The following is a 20,524-nucleotide window of genomic DNA, read 5'->3' as shown; positions in this document are numbered from 1 at the left end:
CCAACCTTATAGACAAGGGATAAATCCCACTTTATCATGGTGTATGATTCTTTCGATGTGTGGTTGGATTCAGTTTGTTACTATTTTGTTGAGGATTTTGGCATCTATATTCATAAGAGATATTGGTCTGTAGTTTTATTTCTTGTGGTAATTTTGTGGTATTATTTTTACCTGTCTTTGATATGGCAGTGGTGCTGACCTCATAGAATGAATTAGGTAGCGTTCTCTCCTCTTCAATTTTTTGGAAGCATTTGAGCAGAACTGTTGTTAAGTCTTCTGTATTAGTTAGGGTTCTCTAGGGAAACAGAATCAGTGAGAGGTGTCTCTGATTATCAAATTGTAAAAGTGACTCACACAACTGTGGGCATGCACGAGTCCAAATTCTGTAGAGCTGTCAACAAACTGTCAACTCCAAGGAAGATGTCCAATGAACTCCTCAGGAAACGAACCGGCAACTTCGACGAATTCCTCAGGGAATGCTTCACTGGGCAGCCAAAGAAGAAGTGAAGGTCCTCTATCTGTCTCGCTTATAAGTCTTCAACTGATTAATTGGATTAAATCCAGCCACTTGCGTTCTCTCATTGTGGAAGGCATGCCCTTTGGTGAGTCATCAGTCACAGCTGCAGTCAATTGACTGATGATTTAATAAACCAGCCTGTTGGTTTATTAACCAGCCTCAAATGTCCTCACAGCAATTGTTAGGCCAGTGTTTGCTTGACCAGACAGCTGGGTCACCTGGCCAAGTTGACACATGAACCTAACCATCACATCGTCTTGGAATGTTTGGTAGAATTCTCCTGTGAAACCATCTGATCCTAGGTTTTGCTTTGTTGGGAGGTTTACACTATGGATTTAATCTCTTTACTAGTAATTAGTTGGTTGAGATCTTCTATTTCTACTTGAGTTAATGTGGGTAGTTTGTGTGTTTCTAAGAATTTGTCCATTTCACTGAGGTTATCTAATATATTGGCATACAGTTGCTCATAGTACCTTTTTATAGTCCTTTTCATTATAGCAGGGTCTCCCTTTTCATTTCTGATTTGAATTATTTGTATACTCTCTTTTTTTCTTTGTCAGCCTTATTAAAGGCTTGTCAATTTTATTGATCTTTTCAAAGAACCATCTTTTGGTTTTGTTGATTCTCTCTATTGTCTTTGTTTTCTATTTCATTTGTCTCCACTGTAATCTTTTTTATTTCCTTCCTCCTTCTTTCTTTGGGTTTAGTTTGTTCTTCTCTTTCTAATTCTTCCAGTTTTGAGGTTAGTTCTCTGATTTGAAGTCTTTGTCCTTTTTTAATGTAAGCGTTTGAGCTATAAATTTGCCTTTGCTGCATCCCAGTTTTGGTATCTTGTATTTTCATTTTCATTCACCTTAAGCTATTTCTCAATTTTGCTTCTGATTTCCTTTTTAACCCATTGGTTGTTTGAGTGTGTTATTTAATATTCACATATTTTTGAATTTTCCATTTATCTCTCTGTTATTGAATCCAGCTTTATTTCATTTTGGTTGGAGAATGTGCATTGTATGATTTCAATATCTTTCAATTTATTGAGACTTGTTTCATGACCTAATATATGGTCTCTCTAGAGAATGATCCATGTGTATTTGAGCAGGATTTGTATTCTCTTGTTAGGGGAAGTGTTCTATATATGTCTATTAGGTCTGGTTGGTTTAGAGTATCATTCAAGTATTGTACGTCCTCATTGGTCTTCTGACTAGATGATCTATCCATTACTGAGAGTGGTGTATTAAAGTCTCCATCAGTTTCTCCCTCAAAATCTGTTAATATTTGCCTCATATATTTTGGGGCTCTGATGTTAGGTGCAAATATATTTATAATTGTCACATCTTCCTATCAAATTGTTCCCTTTATCAGTATGTAATGACTATCTCTTTCCTTCATAACTGTTTTTTACTTAAGGTCTATTTTATCCTATATGGTACAGTCACTCCAGCTCTCCTTTGCTTACTCCCTGCATGGTATATTTTTTCCATCCATTTACCCTCAGCCTCCTTGTATCTTTGAATTTGAGGTGAGTGTCTTGCAGACAGCATAAAGTGGGTCATGCTTTTTTATACTTTCTACTAGTTTCTGCCTTTTGACTGGAGAATTTAATTCATTCACATCTAAAGTCACTAATGATATACAGGAATTTCTTCTGCCATTTTGCTATTTAGCCTTTAAGTCTTATATCTTTTTTGTTTTGTACTATGTTGAGTAACTTCTCTTTTCTATGTTGAGTAACTTCTCTTTTCTATCTGGATATGTTTTTCTTCTATTTTCCTTGTGGTTACCATGGGGTTAAAATTTAATATCCTAGATAAGTAACAATCATATTTGGTTTCATACCAACTTAACTTCAATAGCATACATCTACTTTTCCTATACCCTTCTGTTCCCCCACCTTTTTTGTACTTGTTACCACTTATTCTTTTGTATGTTGTATGTCCAAACCCATAGATTTATCATTACTTTTTATGCATTTGTATTTTAGCACCTGTAGGAAATAAGAAGTGAAGTTACATACCAAGAGATATAATACAAGAGTACTGGCATTTATAGTTACCCAAATGGTTACCTTTACCACAGGTCTTTATTTCATTATGCCGCTTTGAACCACTGTCTAGTGTCCTTTCGTTTCAGTCTGAAGAATTCCTTTTAGCATTACTTCTAAGGCAGATCTAGTGGTGATGAACTCTCTCAGCTTTTGTTTATCTGAGAACGTCTTAATCTCTTCCTCATTTTTGAAAGAATGTCTTACCGATATAAAATATTTGGTTAGCAGTTGTTTTCTCTCAACACTTTAAGTACTTCAACCCACTGTCTTCTTGCTTCCATGGTTTCTGATGAGAAATCGGAATTCAATTTAATTGGGACTCTCTTGTATGTAACTCATTGCTTTTCTTTTGCAGTTTTCAGAACTTTCTCATTCTCTTTTGTATTGAATAGTTTGAACAATATATGACAGGGGTGTATTTTTCTTCATATTTATCCTGTTTGGTATTCTCTGAGCTTCTTGCAGGTGCATATTCATGTCTTTTGCTAAGTTTGGGAAGTTCTCTACCATTATTTCTTTGAATATCCCTTCTGCCCCTTTCTCTCTTTCTTCTCCTTCTGAGATTCCTATAATGAGTATATTGGCATGCTTGATGATGTCCCAGAGATGTCTTAGGCTATTTTCACTTTTAATATTTCTTTTTTCTTTCTGCTCCTCAGCCTGACTCATTTCAAGTGTCTTGTCTTCAGTTCACTGATTCTTTCTTCTCCTACGTCCAGTCTGCTCTTGAAACTTTCCTGGGCATTTTTCATTTCAGTTAATTTGGTCTTCAACTCCAGTAGTTCTGTTTGGTTCCTTTTTAAAATTTCTATCTCTTTACTCATTTATTGTTCTTCTGATATTCTTTCATTCTTTCTCTGTATTTTCCTTCATCTCCTTGAGCATTTTTTAAGATCATTTTTTAAGTCTTTGGTATATCCACATTCTTGTCCTCTTGGTTGGTGTTTCTGGATTTTTATCCTCTTCTTTTGGATGGGCCATCATTACTTGTTTCTCTCTACTATTTTGTTGCACTCTGTGTATATTTTAATATTTTAAAATGTTAACTCTGGGCTTATTCTCTGAGATGTCTGTTTCTTGATTTTGTAATCAGGTGGTAAGTTAGAGATTTTCTTGAGCTTCAGCCCTCTTGTCAGAAAGTTCTGGCCAAGTGAATGTGTAGGTTTTCCAAGTCTTTCTGGGCCTCTGCCTTGTCCTGGGCTTGTGCTTGTCAATTGTTTAGAAGTTTTTCTGTTTATGGGCATTTAGTTGTCCCCTCTGTTTCCCAGGAGACAGACCTCCCTCTCCCAGGTGTTTGAAGCCAGCAGGCCTTTTTCCCAGTGCTGCACAGTGTTATTCTCACCTTTGGAGTTTCAAAATAGTTGTTTCAGATGTTTTCTGCCCATTTAATAGTTGTTTTGGTGGAAGGACTCAGTCCTGGAGCTCCTTACTCCGCCATCTTCCCAGAATCCCATTAATGGTTTCTTTTGATGAAAAGAAGTTCTTAAATTTAATGAAGTGCAATTTCAATCCTTGGTTTTATGTTTACATTTTTCTATTTAAGAAATCATTGTCTACTTCAAGATTATGAAGATATTCTCCTATGTATTCTTCTAAAAACATTATTGTTTTTCCCTGCATGTGTATGTGTCTAATCCACTGCAGATTATTTTTTTTTGTGTTTAATGTGAGAAAGGCACCAAGTTTCCTTTGTCCATTAGACCTACCATTATTTATTGAAAGGACAGGATTGTCAAATTTAAAATGCTGATGTTATGTGAGGAATAGAAGGTAGTGGTTTTCCAGCATGAGGAAATAGAAGTAAATAGTAATGGGATAATATATTTAGGAATGAGAGTGTAAGTCTGTTTGAGGTGGATATCAAAGTTTTCATCTATAAGTGTTACTTGCTTTCTGGAGGCTTCCCTCCTCCCCCACCCCCAATATTCTGATCAGGAGGTCGGTGAGGATCACATATAATTTGTGAACTACATTTTGAGAAATGCTGGTAAAAACAGGGTAGGTACAGTGCTATCTCTGTCTTTCTCAGTCAAAACTGATACAATTCCTTTAAAAATTGTGTACTTCCTGAGAGTCAATTTATAATCTACTGCATTAAATAAAAGCAGAACCCACAACTCTCTTTGAAATAAGCATTTATCTACTTTGGACTCTTGTTATAGATTGAATTGTGTCCCCCCCTCTCAACCCCATGTGTGTTGAAAATCCTAATGCCAAGTACTTCTGAATGTGATCTTATTTGCAAATAGGACCATTCCGGAGAGAATTAGGCAAGTTTAAATGAGGTTATAGTCATTTAAACCCAATATGACTGGTACCCTTATGAAGAAGGGAGAAGACACTAAGAGAGAAGATGGCCATGATAGGTCGGAGGCTGACGCATCTACGAGCCAATGACCCCACTTCTCCAGAAGCCAGGGGACTTCAGAGGGAGCATCATCCTGTGTATCCCTTGGTTTATGGCCTCTAGAACTGTAAGAAAATAAATGCCTTTTGTTTTGAGACATCCAGTTTGTGATACTTTTTTGCAGCAGCCCCAGTAAACTAAAACAGATTCCTTGTGGGGCTGTTGAGCAACAATGTGTGTTTGAACTGTGCAAGTCTGCAAGGTATACTCTCAAAATCCTTAGAAGACCTTCCGTTTGTCTGCAAGAGTTGATGAGACTCCACCTTAAATTTAATAAAGGACTTTACAGCACTGTCTTAGATTTGTTCTTTGCTCTGAAAACATTTGAGAATTGTTGAGTAAACTTCTACAACCAATGAGACAAGATTAACCAAGGATTTGTGAAAAAAAATGGGAAAAAAAAGTTTAGGGATCATTCAAACCTTAAGCTTTGTGTAGTAGTTCAGCTGTTGATTTGAATCCTTCCTTTGAACCAAGACCCTTTTTTTCCTGTTATTTCTCTTTTCTCAATGCGAAATGACTTTTGACAAAAACATTTATAGAACTTCTCAGTGGAGAGTTAAAGCTTGGATCATGCCTTTTGCCTGATCTTGACATTATATCCTTTATTGTCAGGCTAGACCCTGAAAGGAGTTTGTTGCCTTTGACCTTGTGCTGCTGTAATCTTGGTTTCTTTTCAATTGCCTGAACCAATGGGAATTGAGATCCCCGTAACAGTCCCAATGCACTGAATAGAAGAAAAGAAAGTTATAAAATAATGAATTTTAAAGGCAAAGAAGGAAGAAAATAGTTTTTAAAAAATCACCTTTATTTGGCTGTTAGCTGACAGTAGAAATTCCCTTTCTCTCCCAGCAATTTCATAGGAGGTGGACTCTGACACACTCATGAGTTTCTAAATAAAACAGATATTTCTCTGTTAGTATTTAAATTCACAGTTCATTATTTCTGCAAATTCTGCTTTTCTTTATCGTTGCCCTGTAAAAATTAGAAGAACTGATTCATAAGAACATAACACAAGACTAGTGATCTATTTATTTACCCCATTATTTGGTTGAGAGTAGCACCAATGGAGGTTTTGTGGAAAGGTGTTGTTTCACCTCAGTTGTTTCTGATCTGAAATGAAATAAATCTTAATCTTGGAGTTTGAGTTCTTCTCTATGTTTGCTGCTGTATGTTAACTCCATCTGGAAATAAGTCTTTTGACAATCACTGATGCCATTAACAAGACAATTGAAAATGTAATTGATGTTCAATATTTAGAAGACCAAGATCCCTCATTAACAAGCCCTCATTGAGTTGTTGATTTTTGACAAGATGCTAGAGAACATTGAGCTTTTTTCCAGGTTTTTAAGGTCAGAGTTCACAATCATTACACAAGCAAAAAATAAATTACTCACTGAACTAAATGTGCAAGTGTAATCATTGGTCAGTTAATGAAATGTATGCTTGGTGAACACAACATATCATGAACTAAAGCAAAAGTAATGAAGTTTAAATATCAGAGCAATTATAAATTAACATGAACTACCAGGATTTTAATTAGATGATTTACACAATCTCTTCCATATCTAAAATAAGTTTTCCATAATGGAAAAATTAATGAAAGCATTCACAAAAAGGTAGAGATAAGGGTATCACATCCTAGAAAATATGGGAAAATATGAACAGCAAAAAAGAGCTAAAGTCTGTGACATTCAGGACTTTCTCCTTAACTTGCCAAGGAAGCATAACTTAGTCCTTAAAGGCATGCAAGCCACTGAAGATTATGTCTATGAATAGAAGAAAGCCAGTAAAGGGTCAAGGCAATGTCATTATCTTCAAACACTTCCCCCTGGGATACAAAGTAAGTTTGAGTGTCCTCAAGGATATATTTTGGAAGAGTAAGGGGAGATTTTGCTTGGCATAAACAAGATCCACTGTAAAACCAATTTACCATGTGTCTTCAATGTTGCAGGGAAGTTAGTTGGGTGACCAACTGTCCCAGTTTGCCTGGGACTGAGTGTTTTCCTGTTATGCGAGATTTTGAGAGTTAAAACTGGGAAAGTTCCAGGCAAACTGGTATGAGTTGGTCACCCTACTTATGAGAGAGCTAAACAAACATTCTATCACTTTGGTCAACAGAGTACATACATCCATTCTCTATTTGTTGTGCAGTGGCTTGAAAAACACAAAATGGCCAGATGGAAGCCTCAACTTTCAGTTCAAATAGAACCATGTTGTGTCTCCTTGAGGGAGGCCTTCCTCCCTAGGGAACTAAGATCTATAAACCTGCAGAACTAAAGTAGCAGAGATCAGAAGCAAAATTTTTATAAGCAGATCATTAGGTATAATAATGAACGCCCTTACTTCTACCCTCTTTGATTCTGCCCCTTCTGGCTAAGGGATAAAAAAGAAGTTCCATACACATTGGTAGCCAATTTTGCACATATATTTTATCTTGCAGAATAGCACCCTAATGTTGAAAGCTGTTTTCCCTCTCTTGGCACCAAAACTGGGTCTTTAATAGCCATTCTAACCATTCTATTTTGTCAGCTACTTCTGGTGGATCCTTTGGGCCTTAGCCCATTTCCTCATTCTTAGTTCTGTGAAATGAGTTCCTTTGTCAGAAACAATATTGTTTGGGATTCCATGACAGTGCGTAGGCACTCAGTAATTCCAGAGACGTTGTGCTGGCAGAAGCTTTGCAGGCAGAGAAAGCAAACCCCTATCTAGAATGAGTGTCTATTCCAGTAAGAACAAATTACTGCTCCCTCCATGATAGAAGGTGTTTTTAATATAATCAATCTGCTGGTGTTCCCCCCAGGGTATGTGTAGGTTTCTGCTCCTGGCAGGTCAGGCACTTAGCAGTGATTGTAGTTAGACTAGTCTTGGTAAGAAGTCCATGTGCTTGAACCCATGCATAACTTCCATCTCTGCCACTATTTGTTCATGATCCCATTGAACAAATTGTAGGTTAGCTGAAGAAAGAGGTTGACTAGAACATACATAGTGGTTCATTTTATTCACCTGATTATCAAGGATGCCTATGTTATGCCCTTAGATGAGCATTCACTGTGAAAAAAATATCCTCACATTTTATGCCCATTCTAAGTGGGCACATCCACACGCCTCTTTCCAAAACTCCTTATTACCAGTTCTCCAGTCTTGTATCTTTTAAGTCCTTGACCATCCAGACTAATTGTTAGCCCATGCATTTGTGAAGATCTACATATCTGAGCATCTCTCCTTCCAGGAAAAGTGAGCCACCAGATATATGGCTTGAAGTTTTGCCCACTGTAAAGATTTATCTTCTTCATTGTCCTTTGGGCCACTCCTGAGTGATGTGGGGTTTTGCAGCAGTTCACTTTTGGCTAGGGTCCACATATTGTGTAAATGCATCTCTAAACCAAGTCTTCATATTTTTTCCTCCTTGATCAAGTGGGATTCCTTATGGGATTATAAGTGTAGGCGAAGAGAAGTGGCCATGGAAGTCTGAGCCACCACTGCTTATGTAACTCATTTGTGACTTCAGCCTCTGCTCAAGCTAGATCTTGTATCAACCACGTCTCTTTGATGATTGAGATCCTTTCCCACATCTAAAATTTATGGCTTGATGAATCAAATTACGTGCAGTTCATAATGGGCTACTCGTATCTCCTTGTTAGGTGGGGTTCCATGGTCAGGCACTTGATCTCTCCCAGGCCCAGCAGAATTCAGGATAGCTTTCTTCCCCAAACCTAGAGGTCCCTACTGTGATTTTCCTCTTGGGGCTCACCAGGTATCTACGTAATAATCTGATCTTTCTCAGAGATCCACAGAACCATTGGATCTGCTGGGTCATAAGGCTCAATTGGCAATAAGGTTCACAAGTTGTGGATCTGCTACAGAGCTCCTTCTTTCTGTGGGTCCCACTCAAAATCAGCAGTCTAAGAAGTTTCTCAGTAAATAGGTTAGAGTAGCAGATCCATATGTGGGACATATTGTGTTCGAAATCCAAAGATGCTTCAGTGATAGGAGTTTCCAAGTGTAGAAACTTGACCTTCACTTGGGGATATAGATTGAAATAGAGTACAGAAGGACTATAAAGGAAGAAAATAAAAGGGCCAAGGTTGGAACCCCGAGGAATATCAACACAAAAGTGATAGAAACAGGTGCAAAATTTATATTTTCTGTAGCATACTATCTAATTTTACTCGTATGGTCAGTTTATTTGAACACCATCATTACATGGAAACTTTAATAAGGAGTGAGATCCCTATTGAGATGTACAGGTTAGTGTGATGCCTGATATATCACAGAGTAATTTGGGCAGAGAATAAAAAAGTATTTGCAAAACCCCTTTGAGGGAGTGGGGAAAATGTGGAAATATTAACCTTCCCACCTGGGGAATTCCTGATACTCTCGCAGGCATTGGTGACTACCAATTTAATAGGCCAAGCCCTCAATCTTGGGGAACCCTTATGAAAATTAATCCTGCAAAAGAGAAGCTAAGCCTACTTTTAATTGTGCCTAAGAATTAAGCCCAGAGAACCTCTTTCATTGTTCAGATGTGGCCTCTCTCTCTAAGCTGACTTTGCAGGTAAACTCACTGCCTTCCCCCCTACCTGGGACATGACTCCCAAGGGTGTAAATCTCCCTCACAACATGGGACATGACTCCCAGGGATAAGCCTGGCCCTGGCATTGTGAGACTGAGAAAGCCTTCTTGGACCAAGAAGGGGAAGAGAAATGAAACAAAATAAAGTTTCAGTGGCTGAGAGATTTCAAATAGAGTTTAGAAGTCAATCTGGAGGTTATTCTTAGGCATTATATAGGTATCCCTTTTTAGTTTTTAGTGTATTGGAATAGCTAGAAGGAAATACCTGAAACTGTTGAACTGTAATCCAGTAGCCTTGATTCTTGATGATGACTGTATTACTATACGGCTTTTATGGTGTAACTGTGTGATTGTGAAAACCTCATGAATGACATTCCCTTTATCTAGTGTATGGACAGATGAGCAAGAAAATAAAGCCAAAAAAATAAATAAATGATAGGGAGGATAGGGGATATGGGATGTTTTGGGTGTTCTTTTTTAATTTTAATTTTAATTTTCATTGTTTTAGAGTAATTAAAGTGTTCAAAAATTGATTGTGGTGATGAATGCACAACTATATGATACCACGAGCCACTGATTGTACACTTTGGATGATTATCTAGTATGTGAACATATCTCAATAAAATTGCATTGAAAAAATGAAACAAACAACAAAACAAAACAAAACAAAAAGTGACAGGAAGTGAAAATATACTCACAGAGATTCAGAAGGGACTTTAGGCTAGACAGAAGGAAAAGACTAGATAAAGGGCAGAAGTGCCATGTGGGTGAGGCCAAAGAAGCCAAGGAAAAGAGAGTATTTCAAGGACCAGGGAGAAATCCACTGTGTCTGAGAAGCCCCATAGGCGTTAGCAGCAAGGGGATCATTGGTAACTTTGGTGAGAGGTGTTTCCGATTCCAGTTGTGCATGCAGAGCAGATTATAGTAATATGAGGAGTGAATGGATAGGGAGAATATGGACAAGTGAGTTATGCTGCTTATCCCACCAATCAACCAATAAACAAACAAAAACTGACTTTCAAGGGGATGAGGTAGGTGGGGTGGTCTGGAGTTTGAAGGAACTTTAAAAAATGTTCCATTAAAATAGGAGAGAACCCTGAACGCACTAATTGCTGATGGAGAGGGAGAGGTTTAATATGTGGACAGAAAGGGCATTGCTGATGGAGTGAGGTCTCTAAGGAGGCTGAAAGGGCTGACATCCAGAGCTCTGTGTCACAACAGTTGGCATCTGGAGAAATTATTCTACAGCCTTCACAGTTCAAATAATGATTTATAATGCAGCTTGGGATCTGTTTCCTTTTTCTCATAAATACACAATTTCCAAAACAATACATGAAAGTGCCCAAAGGTGGCTTTAAAAATTATTCAACTCTGATCAAAGGAAATGGGTAAATTGGAGACATGGTAAGAAGCAAACAGAATAAAGCCTACAAAGTTTAATTACAGGAAAAACACTGGGGAAGAACTGGCTGCGATCTGAGAGTTAACATGAAGGAGCTGAATATGAGACTGCAGATAGAAGGATGGTTTAAAAAGTGAGCACCACTCTGGAGGGCAAAATTTTTAAATGTACATTTTGTCTTCAAACTCCTAACAAGACACCATGCACATTGCAAATTTTTGCTGAGTTGATTTGATTTGTGGCTACTGATCTGCCTTCAGCAGGTCATGGTCTTAAGAGTTACTTGGGCAGCAGTGGTGACAGTTTATGCTGAAATATCCACATTCTCTTACCTAAATTCTCATGTCATGGCTTGCCGCTGCAACAAGGCTGGTCAGGGTGAAGGACGCATAGGCATTAGTGGTGAAAGAGATTTTTTTAAATTTTTTTGGTTGGTTTGTTTGTTTGTTTTTTGTCATGTGATACTAACCAGGCTGAATGTGGGCTAGAGTTTTTATTTAGGCCTTACTGAATAACTAATATTAGTCAGCTGAGCTACCCTACCAAACAACACTTATCATGGGAGTATTAAAGAACTACAAATTTATCTTCCTTTGCTGTGAGTATTATTTAGGACTTTGACTAGTAAAATTGTGATTGGCATCCATTGCTAAAGAGAGCCAGGAAAAATGTTCATGGAAGGACATCCAAGATGAGGAAGGTACTGAAAAACAAGACCTGGGAGCAATTGGTTTAGAGAAAGGTGAAGACTGCAATCTCAGTTTTCATAAACTCTTCAGAATTTACAAAGATACGTGACCAGCACAAAAGAAACAAGAAAAGGTGTAAATCACACTGATTTTTTATTCAATTTTATTGAGATATATTCACATACTATACAATCATCCAAAGTGTACAATCAATTGTTCACACCATCATATAGTTGTGCATTCATCACCCCAATCTATTTTTGAACATTTTCCTTGTACCAGAAAAAGTGAAAATAAGAATAAAAAATAAAAGTAAAAAAGAACACCCAAATCATCCCCCCCACCCTATTTTTCATTTAGTTTTTTGTCCCCATTTTTCTACTCCTTCATCCATACACTGGATAAAGGAGGTGTGATCCACAAGGCTTTCACAATCATACTGTCTGTCACTCCTTGTAAGCTACATTGCTATACAATCATCTTCAAGAGTCAAGGCTACCGGGTTGCAGTTTGATAGTTTCAGGTATTTACTTCTAGCTATTCCAATGCATTAAAACCTAAAAAGGGTTATCTATGTAGTGCATAAGAATGCCCACCAGAGTGACCTCTCGACTCCATCTGAAATCTCTCAGCCACTGAAATTTTTTTCATTTCATTTTGCATCCCCCTTTTGGTCAAGAAGATGTTCTCAATCCCATGATGCTGGGTCCAGATTCATCCCCAGGGGTCATATCCCGTGTTGCCAGGGAGATTTACACCCGTGGGAGTCAGATCCCATGTAGTGGGGAGGGCAGTGAGTTCATCTGCCGAGTCGGCTTAGCCAGAGAGAGGGCCACATCTGAGCAACAAAGAGGTACTCGGGGGAGACTCTTAAGCACAATTATAAGCAGGTTTAGCCTCTCCTTTGCAGTAACGAGCCTCATAAGGGCAAGTCCTGTGATAAATGGCTTGGCACATCAAACCGCCAGTCCTCAATGTTTGGGAGAACACCAGCAACAATCCAGGTGAGGAAGCCCAACATCTCTGCATTTTCCCCCAGCTCCTCGGGGGGGCCCTGCATATATATTTTTATTCTCTGTCCAAATTACTTTGGGATGTGTTGCTATTTCACACTAACCTATGCAAACCTAGCAGGTCTCACTTCCTATTCCATGTAGTTATGATATTTGAACAAACTGTATGAGTTAAACTGTTTAGGAAATATAGATCTGGCACCAACTAAACCTCTTTTCCCTTAGTCTCACATGGAATTTGAAGTTTTAAAATGTAGTCAGTATTGTCCTTTACCCTTTGGCCCAGTTTGCCCCAGTCCTAACCATACCTGCTTCATTCTTATCTCTAGTTGAACTCTGGATTCTTTTTCAGCTTTTTTGACCATTGCTATATGTGCTAACACTGACATTTGTATCTGCAATTTCCAGCTCTGAGTTTCAGGTGTCACACAGATACGCAAGGTCCAGGGATTGATGAGGTTATACACAAAGGGATGAGTATCTCAGAATCTGGCGACAGCCATTACAATTCAGGAATACATGTGACTGGTGTAAGAGCTTACAATCTAGGGAACATTACAATAAGCGTTCCCCTGATTAGCTGTGCTCTAAGGTTCACTTCTGAGTTTACACATTGTAGTTAAGTCCATGTTAGTGAGGATTATAGTGTTTGCCTTTGTTTCTCGCGTACTCCACTCAAAATGCCATCTACAGGTTCCATTCACCTCTTTGCGTGTCTCACAGCTTCACCTCTTCTCACAGAAGCTCAATATTCCATTGTATGTGTACAACACAGTTCACCATTCTGTTCCTCAGTCGATGTACCCTTAGGCCACCTCCACCCATTGCAAATCATGCATACTCTCTCCATAAACACCAGTAAATCACACCGATTTTTGTCCTTACACTTTTTTCTGTTTTCTGAAAACTTTCTACCATAGTCATATGTCTTTTGAATTCTTCCTCAACATCTTATTATGAAAATTTTCAGATATACAAAAAAGTTGAAAAAATAATTGTAAACCTGCATACAAACCATTTAGATATAACTGTTGTTTACATTTTTCCATATTACTTTTATTGCTATATTTTTTTGCTGAATCAATAGAAAGTGAGTTATAGAAATCATGGCTTTTACTCCTGAATACTTCAGCAAGTGTCTCTGAAAAATAAGTGTATTTTCCTACATAATTTTATATTGTAACTACATATATTATCACACCTAAGAAAATTGACAATAATCTTCTAATATGATGCAATACCCAGTCCATATTTAAATTTCCTTCATTGGACCCAAAATATCTCTTATAACTTTTTTTTGCACAAGGATCCAATTAAGGATAACTTATCACATCTCTTTGTTCTGTCTCTTTGCTCTCTTTAAATATGTAACAGTTCTGCCATCTTCATGAATTAATCTTAATGGCAGAAAAATAGATGTTTAAAATAAAACATCTAAAAATTTTGCCTATATTACTTCATTTGGTGTTTTCTAATAATTACAATAAAATATGCACAGTTTACAAACTGGAAGAAATAAAAAAGGTTGCTAGTGGTTATCTCTGGATGTGATTTTTTCTATTTCCACTTTTTTTGTATTTACCAAATTTTCCACAACGAATGTGTGATTTAAAATGTGTCCAAGATTTGGGTTAGAACGGTAGAAGAGTTACATAATAGTGAGGGACATTAAACATTTAAACACTGAAGTGACTGTTGAGGAAGGATGTTGTATTATATGTGAAGTTTTAAGAAAGTAAGAACAATTCCTACCTATCTGGTAGAGCTGAGAGTGGTTTGGTCTGAAAGTGAAAGATGTCTGCTCTCCCTTTTTCTGCTCCTACAAGAAGGTTGTAAACTAGCTATTATCATATAGAGGGCAATCCAGTTGAGTGCTAAGAGAATAGACTTTGGAGATTCAGCCCAAGCTCTGCCACTTACTAGCCATTTGCTGTTAGGCAAGTTACTTGATTTTCTGAGCCTGCTTTCTCATCTGTAAAATGGGCAAATACATCTCACAAGGTTTTTTGTCAGAAATAGTAATTATGTGCATGATATGTAAAGTAGGTAATATGGCATTTATTAATCAGAAATGAAGTAGCTAAATTATGCCTTATTTAAAAATTATTTATGTTGAGTAAGAAACTGTAATAAGGTTGTTAGTCTATAATAACAGTTCCAGTATATGCCAATTTATGGTTTAAAAGCATCTTAAAATACATTCTCTCATTTAATTATCACACTAACCCTCAGAGGTAAGTACTATTATCCTCAGTTAATCAGTGAGGAAACTAATAGTTGGAGGTGTGAGTGACTTGTCCAAAGTCACACACCTACAAAGTGGCAGAGCCAGGGAGCAAAACCAAGTTCTGTGATTACAAGTTTGGTAGCTATTTAGAAGTGGAAGAAAGCTGTTCCACTAATCTATTACTGTATGACAAACTACCCAAAAAGTGACAGTAATATCGTGCTCACAATTCTATGGGGCAAGGCTTGATTAGATGACTCGTCTGCTTTATGTGATGCCAATTAGGATTATTTAGTAGTGTTTAGCTGGTGGTGTGAATGGTCTGGGGTTCAGAAGCCTCTACTCACAAATTTGACACCTTGGTGGGGACAGATGAAAGGCTGGGACCAGCTGGGTTACTTTCCCTCTCCATATAGTCCCAGGGCCTCCTCATGTGGTCTTTTCAGCAAGATAATTGGACTTTTTAGATGGTAGCTCAGGGCTCTAATATCAACTGTTCTAAGAGACAGGAAATAGAAACAGCCTGTCTCTTAATGCTTGGGCCCAGAAATTGGTACTATATTATTTCTGTCATATTCTATTGGTCATAGCAGTCACAGAGCCTTCCCAGATTTAAGTGGAGGGGACAAAGATCCTGCCTCCTCATGGGAAGAATGGCAAATAATTTGTAGTTATCTTTAATATGTCATGAAAGCACTTACTTGAATGTCACATGCTTGAAGAGACTTCATGTCAAAGGGGCAGAATGCAGACATCTATTAAGCACTGTTTTATGTCAGAGTCTTTGCTAGAATAGCTGATTGCTTCCAGATCTTCTGCAGAAAAGTTACTATGCATTTCCCCATTCCATTATCTGGGTGGAGAAGGTAGACCTGGTATCCTTCCTTTACTTCTAGTTCTGTTAATTGCTTTCATTATACTTTCATCCCAGCCATCCCTGAGTCAGGAGATACAATCTGTCACTCCTGTATTACTCAAACTCTACATAACTCACCACTTCTGGGAAGTCTTTCCTAAACTAAACAGTCAGCTTTCTCTTCATCTGCTGGAGAGCTGTGTACTATGTATGTTTAAAACTTTTCCAAAATTTATAAAGAAAAGAAGTTACATATTAAGTTAAAAATCAGGAAGCAGTCTCCAGTAAACTGCACTTGTTAAATTAGAAAATAATGAACAGTACTCTTGATGTTTACATAACAGTGTTATACTTTAAAGTTGTTAATAACATTTAATTTCTTAGTTGTTAAAATTAGAGGTACCTGTGGTGGTTTGAAGCTGTGTGTTCCCTAGAAATCACGTTCTTAAATTTAACCCATTCCTGTGGGTGTGAATCTATTGTAAGTAGGACTTGTGATGAGGTTACTTCAGTTAAGAAGTTGTGGGTTACATCAATCAGGGTGGGCCTTAATCCTCTTACTGGAGTCTATTATAAGCAGAGAGATATTCAGACAGAGAGAGAAAGCCACAGGAAGCAAGAGGCTACATCAATGGAACCTGAAAGAAAAGCGAGAGATGAGGAGATGCTGCCTTGTGTCTTTCCATGTGTCAGAAGAGCCAAGGATTGCTGGAAGCCAGCCCCAGAATGCCACAGTCTTCTGCTAGTAAGCATTGCCTTGATGATGATGAGGACTTTAATCTTTAGCCTCAAAACTGTAAGCTAATAAATTCCCATTGTTTAAGCCAACCCATTTCATGGTGTTTACTTGAGCAGCCTAGGAAACTAAAACAGTTCCTCAGATAGCGTGCGCACGGATCCTTTTTTTTTTTGCAAGTTAAGTGTTTTCACTGACATTTGAAGGTAGTAAGCTAAGGTTGATTATATGCTAGGATAGTTATATGTGCTAATTATAGTATAATTAGTGTAATAAACATATTATACTTCACTTAGAGGCTTGGTCTAAATTCATAATAGGGCTTGCTATGCATCACATTTCTAGTAATAATTTTTTTATTTTGATGTGAATAAACAGAAATCTTGTAAAGAATGAACTATTCATTTACTTCCCTTTTCAGAAAGTCAAAGTTTTCTCACCCAGAAAAGCTGAAATATTGATTATTTTATGCTTCTCTATTTCAAATTATGGATCACAGAAGCAAGTTATCCCAACTTGATTTTTCTTATTTACAAGTGTACTTAATACTGTATCTAAAATGACATTATGGTTTTACTGCAGTCAGTAAAATGATAGAAATTTTTATTCTAACCTAAAACCTGCTTTATTACTAACCTGAGAAAATTAGGTAGTTGTTTGCAATCAAATCAAGAACACTTAAGCTGCATTATAGAAATAATACCTTTTGCCCTGTGTATTAAGACATTAATGGCTTCAATCTTCAACAAAGCTTGATCTTCTGGCACAGCTTAGAAAGAAGCCAGAGGTTTAAAGGTAGATTGCTTTGAGGGCATTGGAGCCACTGAGGGGCTGAGTAATCCTACTGAGAAAGGAAAAAAAGGACACTTCTGGAGTTAAAATAAGAAAGAATGCATCTTTGGAGAACATAGTAGCTGAAGACTGGCAGAATTCTCAACATCTCAGGCTACCACATACAGTTCAATTTTTGTTTATACTTCAGAGGTACTCTAGAAAGCTAAGATAAAAATAATTAGAATAGCCAGCCTATATAAAGGAAATTCTCTGTTAGCGTAGTAGAAACTATTTTGTTTTTCATTCCTTAAAGGTTTCTCCGGTTCCCTTTTTTTTCCCCCAGATATCGGAGGAGGTGGTGGTGAGTCCCAACTTTACGTATCTCTACCCTACTCTAGAAGAGTTCGAATCGTTTTGATCTCTCCTAACCTTTGAGGAGAGCTTGGAAGGTTTTGCATATGCTCCGGGCAGTGCCTGGCACTTTGTGAGACACTGATAAGCCGTAAGTAATGATGTTCAACACATCTCATTTGCCGGTGGACCAGGAAGGTTCCCTGCTATCCTTTCAGTAAAGCGCAAATTAATGATTCCGGCCCATCTCTCTTTCCTGCTGCAGCTTTTCGTTATTTACTCTGGCTTACTGAATGGCCACCAGCTGGCAGACACAACAGCTTCTTGAGATTTGCTCACAATTTATTCGGGTCTATTTCTCACTTCTCTCTGGCGTTTATAGCTAGGGTTGCCGGAAGGAGAATTCAAAGACAGAAAACTCTGAAGACACGGGAAGGAAGAGAGGGTTTTCCTGTGCTTTCAGGGGTGGAAGCCAGGACGGGCAGTGCGAAATTTAGTAGTTAAGGTAAAACAATAATCATCCAGAGTGCGGGGCCAGGTGGTGCTTAGCTCCAGTGAGAAAGCGCGCGCGGGCGCGCGCGTGCGCGAGCGAGCGAGCAAGCAAGGCTGCCGCTTGAAGGGGAGAAAACTGAGCCTCAAACCTCCGAAATTCCTCCCTCAGTCCAGCTTGGGACGTTACCACAAGAGGAAACCCCCGGAATCCCCTGCGATTCGGGTGTTGTGAAGTACCACGGCACGCGCAGGGGCGCGCGGGGACCAGGGCGGGCGGGCGCCTGTCACTTTAAGGGGCCGGTCTCCGGGCACCGCCGGCCCAGACGCCGGGACGTGCCGGGGCCGCCCCGCCCCGCAGCCGCCCGTTTCCTGCCCGGCGGCGCGACGGCACCTGAGCGGCTGTGGCGGCGGCGACAGCGGCGCTCGGGTGCCGGCGTGCCGGGCTACAGTGCCGGACGCGACTGCCGCGTCTTCTCCGTCTCCTTATTGGGTCTCGTCGCGCCTGCTGCGCAGGGTGAGGGTCAGCAGGCCGCGCTGGGCCTAGACGTCAGCCGCGGGGTCAGACGGCGGGCGGGAGGGCCGTGAAGGGCGCGGGGTGCGGCCGCGGGGCGCGACACCGCCCGCCAGTTAGGCCTCGGGCGCCCCGCTGCTGCCGGGCTCGTTTCCCAGTCCGGCCGCCGCAGCGGGTGGGCTCCGCGGGGCGGCTCCGGCCTCGTAGGGCCACCCAGGGCCCGATCCTGGCTCTGCCGCGGCGTCTTCCAGTGTGGCCGGGGACCCCCCTGAGGACGTCTCCTGAGGGCGAGGTCTGCGCAGAGAGGACCCTGAGGTGACCGAGGTGCCTATTTTTAGCCGGTTCTAAGGGCCTGGGGGAGGGATGGCGGATTATCGCTGCCTTGTCCCGTGGACGGAGGGAGCGTGTCTCCGGCGGCGTTCCTGGGCGGGAGCTGGGCGACGCTTACGCCATGCTGGAATTTCAGTTCTCGCCGCTCCCCCCGGATACTCAGGGAACCGGCTCTCCGGCACTCGACTTCTTCCCAGGCACCCTCGCCCACCGCCCTGTGCGCGTCTCCGGGTCCGGGCGGAGGGCGGTTGGGGTTGGGAAAGCGTGTTGGGAGAGTTTCGAAAAATCTGTGGACCGTACTGGAGATTGGCGAAGTTCTCCCTTCCTTTCCCTGAGGGGTGTGTCTTTCTTAGAGATCCTCCCTCCCCCTCTCCTTTAGTTTTCAACAATGAGATCTTTGGCGTTGGGGCTTTCAGCAGAAAACCAAATTGCAGTCTCGAAAAGTCGTACGGTAATTAAACACCTAGTGTGCGATGTGCATTTCCGCACGTTGGTCTTGGAGCATGAGTGCACCAGAGACACGCAGCCACAGACGCTGGGATCGGAAGCCTAACCTCGTTCAGCTGCATCTTGATTTGGTTAAACCCGCCCTTTAATTTCGGCCATTCCTTCTTCTCAGAGGAAGGAGGAATCCAAATTTGTAGATACCAGAAATTGATTCCTTCGTAGCTATTTGAATAAGCAGCGCTTTAAAAAGCTACGATTGAAGTTTACTGTTGGAATTTGTGGTTTTGTGAAATAGTTTGTGCAAAGCCTTGAGAAATTTAGACATACACAGCTACCAAAATAAACACCTTGGAATTGACATAAAGTTTGTTTTTGCTCAGAAACAAGGTTGAACTTGTTCTCTTTCCCTCATCTAGCAGGCAGATTCCATCAGTGTCTTCAGTTTGGCTGAAGTAGTTGCTGATGGCCTGGGTGATCTTTCCAGTAACAACTCTGGAGTACTCTTGAGTAGATCTGTGTTTTGGGTAGACATGCTTTGCAGTAGAGTGTTTCAAATTGTTGTGGTGTCCGTGTCCCCCCGCCCCCCTCCAACCCCGCTTCTTTCTTTAGTTCAGAGATTGAAAACCAAATAGGTGGGCGTAATGTTTAAAGGTTCTAAGAAAAAGTTCATTTTTTCCCCCTGTAACATTGCTGAGTTAGATGTGCCCCTTGTAATTTTGTAGTATCAGCTATCATAGTGTTACAGGCTTAGCAAGTGTGAAATTCTACTTAAGTACATTTTATTTTTCTAAGATTCATACTGAAACTTAAAATATAACGAGGCCTAATGAAAATTTTTCTTAAATGTATTACTTCAAACTTACGTTAAATATCAGTCAATAATGCTTTTCTAAGGCCTTAAGATGGCCCCTTTTTGAAGGCTTTCTTGAGGCTTAGCTTCTGAAAGACTTGTGTTAAGATTGTTATTGTTAGTAAGTTCTTATCTTGAATTTTCCTTTATATGGAAGCTGTATTTTTAATTGGTTATTATATTTTCTTTATAGCAAAGGAAGTTTTAATCTAAAAGGTCTCAGTACTTTGTAAAAATTTAAAATTGTAAATTAATTTAATGATAGGTTTTGGATTTCATAGGAATCTGACTTAATATGCATTAAGG

At 39.6% G+C, this 20,524-nt stretch overlaps 1 protein-coding gene across 12 annotated transcripts in view; it reads left to right on the top strand.

The window, feature by feature from the left end:
- Positions 1–18,430: 18,430 nt before the first annotated feature.
- The window catches only part of KTN1 (kinectin 1), a 152,161-nt gene continuing 150,067 nt past the window's right edge, over positions 18,431–20,524 (top strand). For 6 of the 12 annotated variants that reach the window (XM_037832656.1, XM_037832650.1, XM_037832654.1 and 3 more), the window contains exon 1: positions 18,433–18,594. The gene's annotated coding sequence lies outside the window, so the exon portion shown is untranslated. Of the gene's footprint in view, positions 18,595–18,683; positions 18,916–20,524 lie in introns of those variants that run through there. The other 6 variants (XM_037832646.1, XM_037832652.1, XM_037832651.1 and 3 more) reach the window with 3 other exon arrangements.

The sequence above is a fragment of the Choloepus didactylus genome, chromosome 4 (assembly GCF_015220235.1).
Source record: "Choloepus didactylus isolate mChoDid1 chromosome 4, mChoDid1.pri, whole genome shotgun sequence".
Taxonomy (NCBI): domain Eukaryota; kingdom Metazoa; phylum Chordata; class Mammalia; order Pilosa; family Megalonychidae; genus Choloepus; species Choloepus didactylus.
Note: the sequence above shows the minus strand (reverse complement) of the source record. Positions and strands in the feature narration are given on the sequence as shown.